The sequence below is a fragment of the Phyllobates terribilis genome, unplaced genomic scaffold, assembly GCF_046119375.1.
Source record: "Phyllobates terribilis strain yellow unplaced genomic scaffold, ASM4611937v1 Scaffold_40__1_contigs__length_11209783, whole genome shotgun sequence".
Taxonomy (NCBI): domain Eukaryota; kingdom Metazoa; phylum Chordata; class Amphibia; order Anura; family Dendrobatidae; genus Phyllobates; species Phyllobates terribilis.
In genome coordinates this window covers 5045975-5060628 of record NW_027362800.1, presented here as the reverse complement: position 1 = coordinate 5060628, position 14654 = coordinate 5045975, and the positions used below count along the sequence as shown (strand labels likewise).

Here is a 14654-nt window from a genome sequence, read left to right as displayed (position 1 = left end):
CAATGCCTTTTCTGAAACGTTGTCTCCCTCTGCTGGAACACTGACTTCTTTCATTTAATGCCTGCAGACTATAAAAGAGAAACCAACCCAAAAAGTTTGGTTGATTAGTCTGTGGCATTCTTTTAAACTGTTGCTTATGGCGGTCTCTGTGAGCTTCTCAGTGACATTCAGCCATCCAGGTATCCCGCCTGCAGTAGACGGAATGTGGCAATGGAACGCTGGCTGCGCGTGTCATAATAGGCTCTGAGCCTTTATATACCTGCGCACAGCAGCAGCCACCTTCAGTCTGCTGCTGGACAGCCAGCAGCAGCAGCAGCAGGAGAGGTAATTAATCAGCAACCCTCCTGCTAAGGGTAGACAGCTGCTCGTTCCACCCCCCCCCCCCGCCTTAATTGGTTCTCCTCCCTTCCAACGGTGTTGAGGCGCGTGGGAACAGCCGGGGGTTGAGGGTACTGTGCTAAAAGAGGTGGAGTTATGCAGATCTAAAACGCGTGGATTGCAGCAGCAGCAAGCCGAAAAGTGCAGGCATGTGAGGGATCTAGAGGTTGACAGCATGTCTTCTTAACGGGAGTCCAGGTGGCCATCTCCACAAATGGACTTTTCAGAATCTTTGGGTGGCACCGTAGTCGGAAACCAATTCTGGTTATCGCTTCTCGGCCTTTTGGCTAAGATCAAGTGTAGTATCTGTTCTTTTAAGAACACAAGAGCTACGATCTACACTTGACGAGAGCGATCGAACTCGGAAGGAGAAGAGCTTCGGAGCCCAGCTGACATTGGAGAAGGAAGGCGGATATCGGTGGGAGGAAGAAGCTCTAAAGAATCCAGAAGAAGACGAAGACTCGGAGAAGAATCGGGCTGTCCTGTGGAATCTTCGAGGAAGAAAATCATCGAGACAAAGACCTTTCGGGGAATTTGTCCAGAACACGACGGGAGAAGAATCTGCATAGCTCCACCCATTCCGGGAAGAGTTCCAGATCCAGCTCCAAGAAGTAACTGCAGGAGGAAAGCCATGGCAAGCGCTGCGAGGAAGGCCGAAAAGAAGAGCCTGGAGCAGGGGACAGCCAGGAGGGCCCAGCCAGGAGCCGATTCTGACCCCAAGGACTCTGCCTCCACGACTGGCCAGCAGAAGGGACCCCAGAAGCCCCGCCACGAAGCTCCAGCCCTGGAGCCATGGATGCGGCAGACGGTGGCCCTGAAGCTGAAGGAAGTGGATGGGAGGGTGCCGGACATGTCCTCGGACGTGTTCTGCCAGAAGATGCTGCTGGATCGAGGCTTCTCCAGGTCGGACACCCTCAGCATCCAGACCTTCTTGACGGGGATCTTCTTCGTCACCTTCGCCACTGTGAACACCTGCAGGAGGTTCTGGGAAATGGTAAGCGCAAAAGGACCGGATAATTCTTTCTCTGCCTTTACAGGTAGCTGCCCTATCCAGAGGGACGAAAGGAGGATCACGGTCTCCATGCGCAACCCGCACACCCCAGGCCAAGACATCTGTACCTTCCTGAGACGCTTCTGTTTGGTTGTGAAGGAACCCTCTCACATCCTGAATGGACTCGGCTTCTGGACAGGTAAGTGGTCGGTGACCATTAGACTTCACAGGGACCTGGCGTACTCAGACGGACTTCGGCACCTGCCCCCGACATTCTCCCTGGGCAACTCCTACGGCCTCATCTATTACCCGGACATGCCGCGGAACTGCAGGAGATGCGGCAAGAATGGCCACGAGATGAAGGACTGCAAGGAGGATGCCTGCAGGATTTGTCGAGTGACTGGACACAGCTCGAAGGACTGCCCGAAGAAGACGTCCTGCAACCTGTGTGGGCTGGCGGCTCATCTGTACAAGGATTGTCCCAAGCGTGAGAGATCCTGGGCATCGGTCGTTGCGACGACCCCAGCTCCGGAGGACAAGGCCCCGACGACCAGGCCTGTGAAGGTCAAGGACGCGACGACCAAGGCCCCAGCGGCCAAGGCCGAGACGACCAAGGCCAAAGCGGTCAAGGAGTCGGTGGCCAAAGCCCCAGCGACGGTCCCAGCAGCTCCGAAGCAGAAGAAAAAGTCAAAGGAGGGTAAGATTTCTGTCACCCCTCTCTCGATCCCTCCCCCTGCCACCCCCATCCAATCCCCCCCCACCCCGGCCACCCCTGCTGAAGATTCCACTTCCTCTTCCTCCTTCCCCTACTCCTCAGCAGGTGTCCTTTCCCCTGCCCCGGCAGCCACTCTCCCTCCCCAGACCATGGTAGCGGTGGAATTAACCTTTCCTCCACCCGCCGCTATCTATTCCGAGGAGGATTTTCCCCTTCTTGTCTCCCCAGTTCGAACCCGGGGAAAGAGGAAGGTGGAGGACAGCCCTGCTACTGAATCCTCCAAAAAGAAGATTCTGGATTTCGTAGGCGAAAAGGAGGATACCCTCCCTGAGCCAGAAGAGATGGAGCACATGGTTGAGACCCTGGTGGCCGAGCCAGAAGAGGAGGTACTGGTGGTCGCCGAGATCGAGGCCGCGCTGCTTGACCAGATGGAGGAAGAGGGCCTGCTGGTGATCCCGTCACCAGCAGTCAACACCGACGAGGGACCACCCGACCGGAGTGGTAACTAAGGTGTATTGCCAGCGCTAACTTTTTCTTTTTTCCCTACATGATGGCTAATATTAACTTATTTTCCATTAATGTCAGGAGCATCAAGGACAAGTTCAGACGTCAGACTATTTATGCCTTCCTTACTTCCCAGTTGTGTGATGTTTATATGTTGCAGGAATGTTCCCTTCCCTCCTCTAGGTCCTTCAAACATCTGGCCAGGGAGTGGTCCCACGGTCCATCCTACTGGTCCGGTGGGGGTGACTGCAAGTCTGCGGGGGTCGCAATTCTGATCAGGGGGGGCGCATTCACGCTTGAGTCCGTCCAGGAGCTCATCTGCGGCAGGGCTCTTGTTGTAGATGGCAACTGGGCAGGAGAACCTGTCAGGTTCATCAACGTGTATGCGTCCCCACTGAAGAATGAGCGTTTGGAGCTTTTCCAGACCCTGCGGCTTCAGCTTGCCACCACCAGGACCTTAGTGATGGCCGGCGATTTCAACTGCCCCATCGAGGAGGATGGTCGTAGTTCTGGCACATCTGCCAAGTTGGACATCACGTCCAAGCTGCTCATCGAGATGGTAACCGAGGCCTCTCTTCAGGACGTGGTGGGCTCCATGGGGAGAGGCTCCACGAACTATTCGTGGAGCCGACCCGATGGCTCACTCCGCTCCAGGATTGACTTTGTGTTCACCTCTCGGGCAGTCAGGCAGAGTAGGCACTCGATGGTCCCCTGCTTCTTCTCCGACCACAGAGCCATTCACTTACAAGGTGTCCTCGGCGACGGTTTTCCGTCCGGCCCCGGCTCCTGGAAGCTGAATTGTGCTCTGCTGGCTCAGGATGAAGTCGTGTAGGAGCTGAGAGCAGCCTACGCAATGTGGCAGTCCTACAAGGGTAGCTTCCAAACAGTCTCTGATTGGTGGGAATATGTTAAACTTGAGTTTCGCTGTTTCTTTCAGGCCAAGGGTCGACAACAGGCGTGTGAGAAGAGGAGGGACTTCAGAGGGCTGCAGCACGAGCTGCGGTCGCTGCAGGACCTTCTTCACTGCGGCTGGGACGTGAGGGAGGAGCTGGAGGAGACCAAGAAGAGCCTGAAAAGGCACTTTGAGGAGGAGTCCAAGCGAATCGTCTTCCGTTCCAAAGTGGAGAATCTGGAGAAGGGTGAGAAATGTAACTCATTCTTTTTCAGGAAACTTCATGCCGGTCACACGCCCCTGAACCAGCTGCGAGACGAGAGCGGAAACATGCGACGTGGGAAGGAGGACGTGATGAGGGTCGTCAGCGACTTCTACAGCGAACTCTACTCCCACAAGACTAGCGACCCCAACACTGCTGATAAGTTCCTGTCAGGTATCACTAACCATCTTGATCCTGCAGGCACGGCAGCCTTGGACAAACCTCTGATGGTGGGCGAATTGCTCTCTGCCGCTAAATCCTTTAGGACCGGCAGGACCCCGGGCAGTGATGGTCTTCCAGCGGAGCTCTATGTAGCGCTGGGAGACCTCATCTGTCCGGACCTGTTGGACCTGTACGAGGAGATGGTGGTGGAGGGTAGAATGCCTCCATCTTTGAGGGAAGGAATGGTCACGATCCTGTACAAGCGGAAGGGAGAGAGGTGCGACCTGAGGAATTGGCGTCCCATCACTCTGCTCAACGTGGACTACAAGATCCTGGCCAAGACGATGGCGACACGACTTAAGACGGTCATCGGACGGATCATCCACCCGGACCAGACCTGCGGCATCCCTGGACGTCGCATCGTAGACAGCCTCGCTCTCGTGCGGGACACGGTCGAGTACATCAAGGTCCGCCGCGCACATGCGGCCCTGGTCTCCTTGGATCAGGAGAAGGCCTTCGACCGGGTTTCCCACGAGTTCATGGGCCGAGCTCTGCACCGGTTAGGTTTGGGTAACATGTTTTGTTCGTATGTCCGTCTGATGTATTTTGATATCCACAGCTCGGTGTTGGTGAACGGCTGGAAGACTGACCCCTTCCCTGTCCTCTCTGGGGTCAGACAAGGCTGCCCTCTATCACCTCTTCTTTTTGTTTGTGTTATAGAACTCTTCGCAGAGGCTATCCGGCAGAATGGAGAGATCAGAGGGATCACCGCACCGGGTCCGGGACGACACGAGGTCAAGTGCTCGCTCTACATGGACGACGTCACCGTCTTCTGCGCTGATCGTGGTTCAGTCGACGCCCTCGTCCAGACGTGTGAGAGGTTCGGCCGGGCTTCAGGGGCCAAAGTCAACTGCAGGAAGTCGGAAGCCATGCTCTTCGGGGATTGGCAGCCGGCCTCCTCCGCCCCCTTCCCCTTCAACATTCAACCGGATTTCCTCAAGGTGCTGGGAGTCTGGTTCGGGAAGGAAGGAGCGGCCCTCAAGTCCTGGCAAGAACGCTTGGCCAAGGTGAAGCAACGGATCGGACTCTGGAGCCTCAGACACCTCACTTGTGAGGGTAAGGCACTCGTCCTGCGTAATGAGGTCCTGCCCGTCTTGCAGTACACGGCGCAGGCCTGGCCCCCACACGTCACTGTGTGCAGGGCCATTACCAGGACAGTGTTTCACTTTGTCTGGGGATCCAAGATGGACAGAGTCAGGCGGGCCGTCATGTACAAGGAGCCTCGCAAGGGTGGGAAGGGCGTTCCAGATATCCCCACCCTCCTGCGATCCTCTTTTGTGTGTGATTGTGTCCGCCGGACTTTGCAAGTCAAGAATGGCTCCGCGGGCAGGTCCATGTCTCGCTTCTTCCTGCTTCCTCTTTGGAGGCGACTCGGCTGGGACAAGTGGGACAGCTCCTTCCCCTACAACTGGACGACGCCATGGTTCTACGGAGACGTCGTTCGATTTGTGGGGGAACATCAACTGGAGGGACTCAAGCCCGACTTGTGGAAGCCCAAAACTATCCACAAGCTCATCAGAGCCAAGGATGACGTGGAGAATATCACAGGACTTCACCAGGACACGCTGGAGACTGTGTGGACAAATGTGTCGTCTGACAGGCTGACCAACGGGCACAAGGACTTGTCGTGGATGGCGATTCAGGGCGGACTGCCCGTCCGGTCATTCATGCATGCCCGGAACCTGTGCAAGACCCGGTACTGCCCAAGGTGCCCCTTCGTAGAGGAAACATCTTTGCACACTTTTTGGAACTGCGGATTTGCACAGCGCCTGTTGACTGCCCTTGAGGACGACCTGAGGAACTCTGTCCCCAGGGCGAGCCTATCGCACCATTCTGTGCTTTACGGACTCTTCCCTGGGGTTCATACTGTCGGAGACATCCAGGAGGCTTGGCGCCTTATGAACTGCTTCAAGGATGCCGTTTGGGTCGCCAGGAACCGGCTCATCTTGAGGAGGGAGAGGATGTCCATCCAGGACTGCCGCAGGCTGATCCACAGCCTGCTCAGAGACTATTCCTTCGTGGACGGTCCGGAGGACGAGGATGAGGACTAAACCCCTCCTCCCCCTCTCCCCTTATGTGTCTTGTCTTTCAATAAAGCTTCGGGCCTGTGATTTTCCCCTCCCCATCCCCTTTTTCCCAATCCCCATCCCTTATCACGGTTCGTCGTACTGTATTGATTGACATGCTTTTTCTTTCAGATTGAGTGTTTTGTGTAGCATAGGGGTGTGATGTGTCTAGTTAGTGCGTCGTATCCTCATGCTATGTAAATATGATGTAGAATTCTGTGTGTACTGGGCTGCGGCTCTGTACACTGTCTGTTAACTTATTTTTTGTGCTAATAAAAGATATATTCAATCAAAAAAATCTGTTCTTATCAGTTTAATATCTGATACGTCCCCTATCTGGGGACCATATATTAAATGGATTTTTAGAACAGGGAGATGGAAAAAGAGCTTGCTCTGTCCACTCCACGCATTGACCTGGTATTGCAGTATCTCCAGGACCGGTGCACCCCTTCTTTAATGCAGTTTCTAAAATCAGAAAGAATTGAATTCAATGCTTTTTGTTCATTTTGCTTGTTTGTCGGATTTTGGGATGGACTCTTTGGCTTTGCTTTTCTTCTCCTCATTGGATTTTTCATGTTAAAAGTTGCAGAAGCCAGATGACAAGCTCATTTTGGTTCAACTTCAGCAACTGTGCATTGCATTGCCATGTAATGTAATGTAATGCAATGCTATCTATCTAGCTCTCCCTCTATACTTCCTTTTGGATAAACAGACATATTAGGCAAGCATTTTGGAGCTTTCACCTAAATAACTACAGGTGGTGAGATAAGCTGCACAATATAATTGACCTTTCAGTATATTGTTGCACACACACCATCTATTTAGCAAATGCCCTTGTTATCAACAGCAGCCTTTTAAACTCACCTGAGCTAACAGGTATGTGAGCTGGTTACTCTGCTGCGCTTAAAATTTCTTTTTTGGTTTGCTACAATGCCTTTTCTGAAACGTTGTCTCCCTCTGCTGGAACACTGACTTCTTTCAATTAATGCCTGCAGACTATAAAAGAGAAACCAACCCAAAAAGTTTGGTTGATTAGTCTGTGGCATTCTTTTAAACTGTTGCTTATGGCGGTCTCTGTGAGCTTCTCAGTGACATTCAGCCATCCAGGTATCCCGCCTGCAGTAGACGGAATGTGGCAATGGAACGCTGGCTGCGCGTGTCATAATAGGCTCTGAGCCTTTATATACCTGCGCACAGCAGCAGCCACCTTCAGTCTGCTGCTGGACAGCCAGCAGCAGCAGCAGCAGGAGAGGTAATTAATCAGCAACCCTCCTGCTAAGGGTAGACAGCTGCTCGTTCCACCCCCCCCCCCGCCTTAATTGGTTCTCCTCCCTTCCAACGGTGTTGAGGCGGGTGGGAACAGCCGGGGGTTGAGGGTACTGTGCTAAAAGAGGTGGAGTTATGCAGATCTAAAACGCGTGGATTGCAGCAGCAGCAAGCCGAAAAGTGCAGGCATGTGAGGGATCTAGAGGTTGACAGCATGTCTTCTTAACGGGAGTCCAGGTGGCCATCTCCACAAATGGACTTTTCAGAATCCTTGGGTGGCACCGTAGTCGGAAACCAATTCTGGTTATCGCTTCTCGGCCTTTTGGCTAAGATCAAGTGTAGTATCTGTTCTTATCAGTTTAATATCTGATACGTCCCCTATCTGGGGACCATATATTAAATGGATTTTTAGAACAGGGAGATGGAAAAAGAGCTTGCTCTGTCCACTCCACGCATTGACCTGGTATTGCAGTATCTCCAGGACCGGTGCACCCCTTCTTTAATGCAGTTTCTAAAATCAGAAAGAATTGAATTCAATGCTTTTTGTTCATTTTGCTTGTTTGTCGGATTTTGGGATGGACTCTTTGGCTTTGCTTTTCTTCTCCTCATTGGATTTTTCATGTTAAAAGTTGCAGAAGCCAGATGACAAGCTCATTTTGGTTCAACTTCAGCAACTGTGCATTGCATTGCCATGTAATGTAATGTAATGCAATGCTATCTATCTAGCTCTCCCTCTATACTTCCTTTTGGATAAACAGACATATTAGGCAAGCATTTTGGAGCTTTCACCTAAATAACTACAGGTGGTGAGATAAGCTGCACAATATAATTGACCTTTCAGTATATTGTTGCACACACACCATCTATTTAGCAAATGCCCTTGTTATCAACAGCAGCCTTTTAAACTCACCTGAGCTAACAGGTATGTGAGCTGGTTACTCTGCTGCGCTTAAAATTTCTTTTTTGGTTTGCTACAATGCCTTTTCTGAAACGTTGTCTCCCTCTGCTGGAACACTGACTTCTTTCATTTAATGCCTGCAGACTATAAAAGAGAAACCAACCCAAAAAGTTTGGTTGATTAGTCTGTGGCATTCTTTTAAACTGTTGCTTATGGCGGTCTCTGTGAGCTTCTCAGTGACATTCAGCCATCCAGGTATCCCGCCTGCAGTAGACGGAATGTGGCAATGGAACGCTGGCTGCGCGTGTCATAATAGGCTCTGAGCCTTTATATACCTGCGCACAGCAGCAGCCACCTTCAGTCTGCTGCTGGACAGCCAGCAGCAGCAGCAGCAGGAGAGGTAATTAATCAGCAACCCTCCTGCTAAGGGTAGACAGCTGCTCGTTCCACCCCCCCCCCCCGCCTTAATTGGTTCTCCTCCCTTCCAATGGTGTTTAGGCGGGTGGGAACAGCCGGGGGTTGAGGGTACTGTGCTAAAAGAGGTGGAGTTATGCAGATCTAAAACGCGTGGATTGCAGCAGCAGCAAGCCGAAAAGTGCAGGCATGTGAGGGATCTAGAGGTTGACAGCATGTCTTCTTAACGGGAGTCCAGGTGGCCATCTCCACAAATGGACTTTTCAGAATCCTTGGGTGGCACCGTAGTCGGAAACCAATTCTGGTTATCGCTTCTCGGCCTTTTGGCTAAGATCAAGTGTAGTATCTGTTCTTATCAGTTTAATATCTGATACGTCCCCTATCTGGGGACCATATATTAAATGGATTTTTAGAACAGGGAGATGGAAAAAGAGCTTGCTCTGTCCACTCCACGCATTGACCTGGTATTGCAGTATCTCCAGGACCGGTGCACCCCTTCTTTAATGCAGTTTCTAAAATCAGAAAGAATTGAATTCAATGCTTTTTGTTCATTTTGCTTGTTTGTCGGATTTTGGGATGGACTCTTTGGCTTTGCTTTTCTTCTCCTCATTGGATTTTTCATGTTAAAAGTTGCAGAAGCCAGATGACAAGCTCATTTTGGTTCAACTTCAGCAACTGTGCATTGCATTGCCATGTAATGTAATGTAATGCAATGCTATCTATCTAGCTCTCCCTCTATACTTCCTTTTGGATAAACAGACATATTAGGCAAGCATTTTGGAGCTTTCACCTAAATAACTACAGGTGGTGAGATAAGCTGCACAATATAATTGACCTTTCAGTATATTGTTGCACACACACCATCTATTTAGCAAATGCCCTTGTTATCAACAGCAGCCTTTTAAACTCACCTGAGCTAACAGGTATGTGAGCTGGTTACTCTGCTGCGCTTAAAATTTCTTTTTTGGTTTGCTAAAATGCCTTTTCTGAAACGTTGTCTCCCTCTGCTGGAACACTGACTTCTTTCATTTAATGCCTGCAGACTATAAAAGAGAAACCAACCCAAAAAGTTTGGTTGATTAGTCTGTGGCATTCTTTTAAACTGTTGCTTATGGCGGTCTCTGTGAGCTTCTCAGTGACATTCAGCCATCCAGGTATCCCGCCTGCAGTAGACGGAATGTGGCAATGGAACGCTGGCTGCGCGTGTCATAATAGGCTCTGAGCCTTTATATACCTGCGCACAGCAGCAGCCACCTTCAGTCTGCTGCTGGACAGCCAGCAGCAGCAGCAGCAGGAGAGGTAATTAATCAGCAACCCTCCTGCTAAGGGTAGACAGCTGCTCGTTCCACCCCCCCCCCCGCCTTAATTGGTTCTACTCCCTTCCAACGGTGTTGAGGCGGGTGGGAACAGCCGGGGGTTGAGGGTACTGTGCTAAAAGAGGTGGAGTTATGCAGATCTAAAACGCGTGGATTGCAGCAGCAGCAAGCCGAAAAGTGCAGGCATGTGAGGGATCTAGAGGTTGACAGCATGTCTTCTTAACGGGAGTCCAGGTGGCCATCTCCACAAATGGACTTTTCAGAATCCTTGGGTGGCACCATAGTCGGAAACCAATTCTGGTTATCGCTTCTCGGCCTTTTGGCTAAGATGAAGTGTAGTATCTGTTCTTATCAGTTTAACATCTGATACGTCCCCTATCTGGGGACCATATATTAAATGGATTTTTAGAACAGGGAGATGGAAAAAGAGCTTGCTCTGTCCACTCCACGCATTGACCTGGTATTGCAGTATCTCCAGGACCGGTGCACCCCTTCTTTAATGCAGTTTCTAAAATCAGAAAGAATTGAATTCAATGCTTTTTGTTCATTTTGCTTGTTTGTCGGATTTTGGGATGGACTCTTTGGCTTTGCTTTTCTTCTCCTCATTGGATTTTTCATGTTAAAAGTTGCAGATGCCAGATGACAAGCTCATTTTGGTTCAACTTCAGCAACTGTGCATTGCATTGCCATGTAATGTAATGTAATGCAATGCTATCTATCTAGCTCTCCCTCTATACTTCCTTTTGGATAAACAGACATATTAGGCAAGCATTTTGGAGCTTTCACCTAAATAACTACAGGTGGTGAGATAAGCTGCACAATATAATTGACCTTTCAGTATATTGTTGCACACACACCATCTATTTAGCAAATGCCCTTGTTATCAACAGCAGCCTTTTAAACTCACCTGAGCTAACAGGTATGTGAGCTGGTTACTCTGCTGCGCTTAAAATTTCTTTTTTGGTTTGCTACAATGCCTTTTCTGAAACGTTGTCTCCCTCTGCTGGAACACTGACTTCTTTCATTTAATGCCTGCAGACTATAAAAGAGAAACCAACCCAAAAAGTTTGGTTGATTAGTCTGTGGCATTCTTTTAAACTGTTGCTTATGGCGGTCTCTGTGAGCTTCTCAGTGACATTCAGCCATCCAGGTATCCCGCCTGCAGTAGACGGAATGTGGCAATGGAACGCTGGCTGCGCGTGTCATAATAGGCTCTGAGCCTTTATATACCTGCGCACAGCAGCAGCCACCTTCAGTCTGCTGCTGGACAGCCAGCAGCAGCAGCAGCAGGAGAGGTAATTAATCAGCAACCCTCCTGCTAAGGGTAGACAGCTGCTCGTTCCACCCCCCCCCCCGCCTTAATTGGTTCTACTCCCTTCCAACGGTGTTGAGGCGGGTGGGAACAGCCGGGGGTTGAGGGTACTGTGCTAAAAGAGGTGGAGTTATGCAGATCTAAAACGCGTGGATTGCAGCAGCAGCAAGCCGAAAAGTGCAGGCATGTGAGGGATCTAGAGGTTGACAGCATGTCTTCTTAACGGGAGTCCAGGTGGCCATCTCCACAAATGGACTTTTCAGAATCCTTGGGTGGCACCGTAGTCGGAAACCAATTCTGGTTATCGCTTCTCGGCCTTTTGGCTAAGATCAAGTGTAGTATCTGTTCTTATCAGTTTAATATCTGATACGTCCCCTATCTGGGGACCATATATTAAATGGATTTTTAGAACAGGGAGATGGAAAAAGAGCTTGCTCTGTCCACTCCACGCATTGACCTGGTATTGCAGTATCTCCAGGACCGGTGCACCCCTTCTTTAATGCAGTTTCTAAAATCAGAAAGAATTGAATTCAATGCTTTTTGTTCATTTTGCTTGTTTGTCGGATTTTGGGATGGACTCTTTGGCTTTGCTTTTCTTCTCCTCATTGGATTTTTCATGTTAAAAGTTGCAGAAGCCAGATGACAAGCTCATTTTGGTTCAACTTCAGCAACTGTGCATTGCATTGCCATGTAATGTAATGTAATGCAATGCTATCTATCTAGCTCTCCCTCTATACTTCCTTTTGGATAAACAGACATATTAGGCAAGCATTTTGGAGCTTTCGCCTAAATAACTACAGGTGGTGAGATAAGCTGCACAATATAATTGACCTTTCAGTATATTGTTGCACACACACCATCTATTTAGCAAATGCCCTTGTTATCAACAGCAGCCTTTTAAACTCACCTGAGTTAACAGGTATGTGAGCTGGTTACTCTGCTGCGCTTAAAATTTCTTTTTTGGTTTGCTACAATGCCTTTTCTGAAACGTTGTCTCCCTCTGCTGGAACACTGACTTCTTTCATTTAATGCCTGCAGACTATAAAAGAGAAACCAACCCAAAAAGTTTGGTTGATTAGTCTGTGGCATTCTTTTAAACTGTTGCTTATGGCGGTCTCTGTGAGCTTCTCAGTGACATTCAGCCATCCAGGTATCCCGCCTGCAGTAGACGGAATGTGGCAATGGAACGCTGGCTGCGCGTGTCATAATAGGCTCTGAGCCTTTATATACCTGCGCACAGCAGCAGCCACCTTCAGTCTGCTGCTGGACAGCCAGCAGCAGCAGCAGCAGGAGAGGTAATTAATCAGCAACCCTCCTGCTAAGGGTAGACAGCTGCTCGTTCCACTCCCCCCCCCCGCCTTAATTGGTTCTCCTCCCTTCCAACGGTGTTGAGGCGGGTGGGAACAGCCGGGGGTTGAGGGTACTGTGCTAAAAGAGGTGGAGTTATGCAGATCTAAAACGCGTGGATTGCAGCAGCAGCAAGCCGAAAAGTGCAGGCATGTGAGGGATCTAGAGGTTGACAGCATGTCTTCTTAACGGGAGTCCAGGTGGCCATCTCCACAAATGGACTTTTCAGAATCCTTGGGTGGCACCGTAGTCGGAAACCAATTCTGGTTATCGCTTCTCGGCCTTTTGGCTAAGATCAAGTGTAGTATCTGTTCTTATCAGTTTAATATCTGATACGTCCCCTATCTGGGGACCATATATTAAATGGATTTTTAGAACAGGGAGATGGAAAAAGAGCTTGCTCTGTCCACTCCACGCATTGACCTGGTATTGCAGTATCTCCAGGACCGGTGCACCCCTTCTTTAATGCAGTTTCTAAAATCAGAAAGAATTGAATTCAATGCTTTTTGTTCATTTTGCTTATTTGTCGGATTTTGGGATGGACTCTTTGGCTTTGCTTTTCTTCTCCTCATTGGATTTTTCATGTTAAAAGTTGCAGAAGCCAGATGACAAGCTCATTTTGGTTCAACTTCAGCAACTGTGCATTGCATTGCCATGTAATGTAATGTAATGCAATGCTATCTATCTAGCTCTCCCTCTATACTTCCTTTTGGATAAACAGACATATTAGGCAAGCATTTTGGAGCTTTCACCTAAATAACTACAGGTGGTGAGATAAGCTGCACAATATAATTGACCTTTCAGTATATTGTTGCACACACACCATCTATTTAGCAAATGCCCTTGTTATCAACAGCAGCCTTTTAAACTCACCTGAGCTAACAGGTATGTGAGCTGGTTACTCTGCTGCGCTTAAAATTTCTTTTTTGGTTTGCTACAATGCCTTTTCTGAAACGTTGTCTCCCTCTGCTGGAACACTGACTTCTTTCATTTAATGCCTGCAGACTATAAAAGAGAAACCAACCCAAAAAGTTTGGTTGATTAGTCTGTGGCATTCTTTTAAACTGTTGCTTATGGCGGTCTCTGTGAGCTTCTCAGTGACATTCAGCCATCCAGGTATCCCGCCTGCAGTAGACGGAATGTGGCAATGGAACGCTGGCTGCGCGTGTCATAATAGGCTCTGAGCCTTTATATACCTGCGCACAGCAGCAGCCACCTTCAGTCTGCTGCTGGACAGCCAGCAGCAGCAGCAGCAGGAGAGGTAATTAATCAGCAACCTTCCTGCTAAGGGTAGACAGCTGCTCGTTCCACCCCCCCCCCGCCTTAATTGGTTCTCCTCCCTTCCAACGGTGTTGAGGCGGGTGGGAACAGCCGGGGGTTGAGGGTACTGTGCTAAAAGAGGTGGAGTTATGCAGATCTAAAACGCGTGGATTGCAGCAGCAGCAAGCCGAAAAGTGCAGGCATGTGAGGGATCTAGAGGTTGACAGCATGTCTTCTTAACGGGAGTCCAGGTGGCCATCTCCACAAATGGACTTTTCAGAATCCTTGGGTGGCACCGTAGTCGGAAACCAATTCTGGTTATCGCTTCTCGGCCTTTTGGCTAAGATCAAGTGTAGTATCTTTTGAAAAGGCAGTTTTGTCCTTGGGCTGCCCTAGTAAATTGATGCATATTACACACTGGTTTGGTGCACTTGTTAGTACGCCAGGTGGCTCATAGAGTTATCTGATGGAAAACATGGCCCTCCAGGATCGAAGTCACTAGGCTGGGTAAGTGTGAGGGCTTTGGAGCAATGTGCCCCAGGAGTAGGCGCCCTGGTGGGAGTCCAAGCTTACATGGACTGGGAACCCCAGAAAGACTTGGCTTCGTAGCACGCCGCACCTTTGCCAATCATACTTTCTGAGCAACCCCCCCTATTCCTGGCCTCCAGGCTAGGAAGGGGAATTTTTATAAACCCGGTGGGAGGTCCGGTCAGCTTTGGGCTGAGAAACCAACACAGGCTCCAGCTCCACTAGGGTGGCAGCCTAGATGGAAGCTGGGAGCACGAAAACGGCTCTTCTCCGGCTTCGGCTA

At 49.8% G+C, this 14654-nt stretch overlaps 6 non-coding genes and 2 pseudogenes across 6 annotated transcripts; all 8 read left to right on the top strand.

Annotated features, from left to right (window-relative positions):
• The first annotated feature begins 645 nt into the window (after positions 1-645).
• On the top strand, positions 646-723 carry LOC141186064 (U2 spliceosomal RNA; annotated as a pseudogene).
• Positions 724-6287: 5564 nt separating this feature from the next.
• Positions 6288-6481, top strand: LOC141185698 (U2 spliceosomal RNA). Its single transcript, XR_012260332.1, has one exon. It is a non-coding gene; the product is annotated as a U2 spliceosomal RNA (small nuclear RNA).
• Positions 6482-7602: 1121 nt separating this feature from the next.
• On the top strand, positions 7603-7793 carry LOC141187737 (U2 spliceosomal RNA). The gene has a single exon (XR_012261895.1). It is a non-coding gene; the product is annotated as a U2 spliceosomal RNA (small nuclear RNA).
• Positions 7794-8915: 1122 nt separating this feature from the next.
• On the top strand, positions 8916-9106 carry LOC141187736 (U2 spliceosomal RNA). Its single transcript, XR_012261894.1, has one exon. It is a non-coding gene; the product is annotated as a U2 spliceosomal RNA (small nuclear RNA).
• Positions 9107-10227: 1121 nt separating this feature from the next.
• LOC141185301 (U2 spliceosomal RNA) lies at positions 10228-10418 on the top strand. The gene has a single exon (XR_012259976.1). It is a non-coding gene; the product is annotated as a U2 spliceosomal RNA (small nuclear RNA).
• A 1121-nt stretch (positions 10419-11539) lies between these two features.
• On the top strand, positions 11540-11730 carry LOC141187735 (U2 spliceosomal RNA). The gene has a single exon (XR_012261893.1). It is a non-coding gene; the product is annotated as a U2 spliceosomal RNA (small nuclear RNA).
• A 1122-nt stretch (positions 11731-12852) lies between these two features.
• Positions 12853-13043, top strand: LOC141187734 (U2 spliceosomal RNA). The gene has a single exon (XR_012261892.1). It is a non-coding gene; the product is annotated as a U2 spliceosomal RNA (small nuclear RNA).
• Positions 13044-14163: 1120 nt separating this feature from the next.
• On the top strand, positions 14164-14279 carry LOC141186115 (U2 spliceosomal RNA; annotated as a pseudogene).
• Positions 14280-14654: the final 375 nt, after the last annotated feature.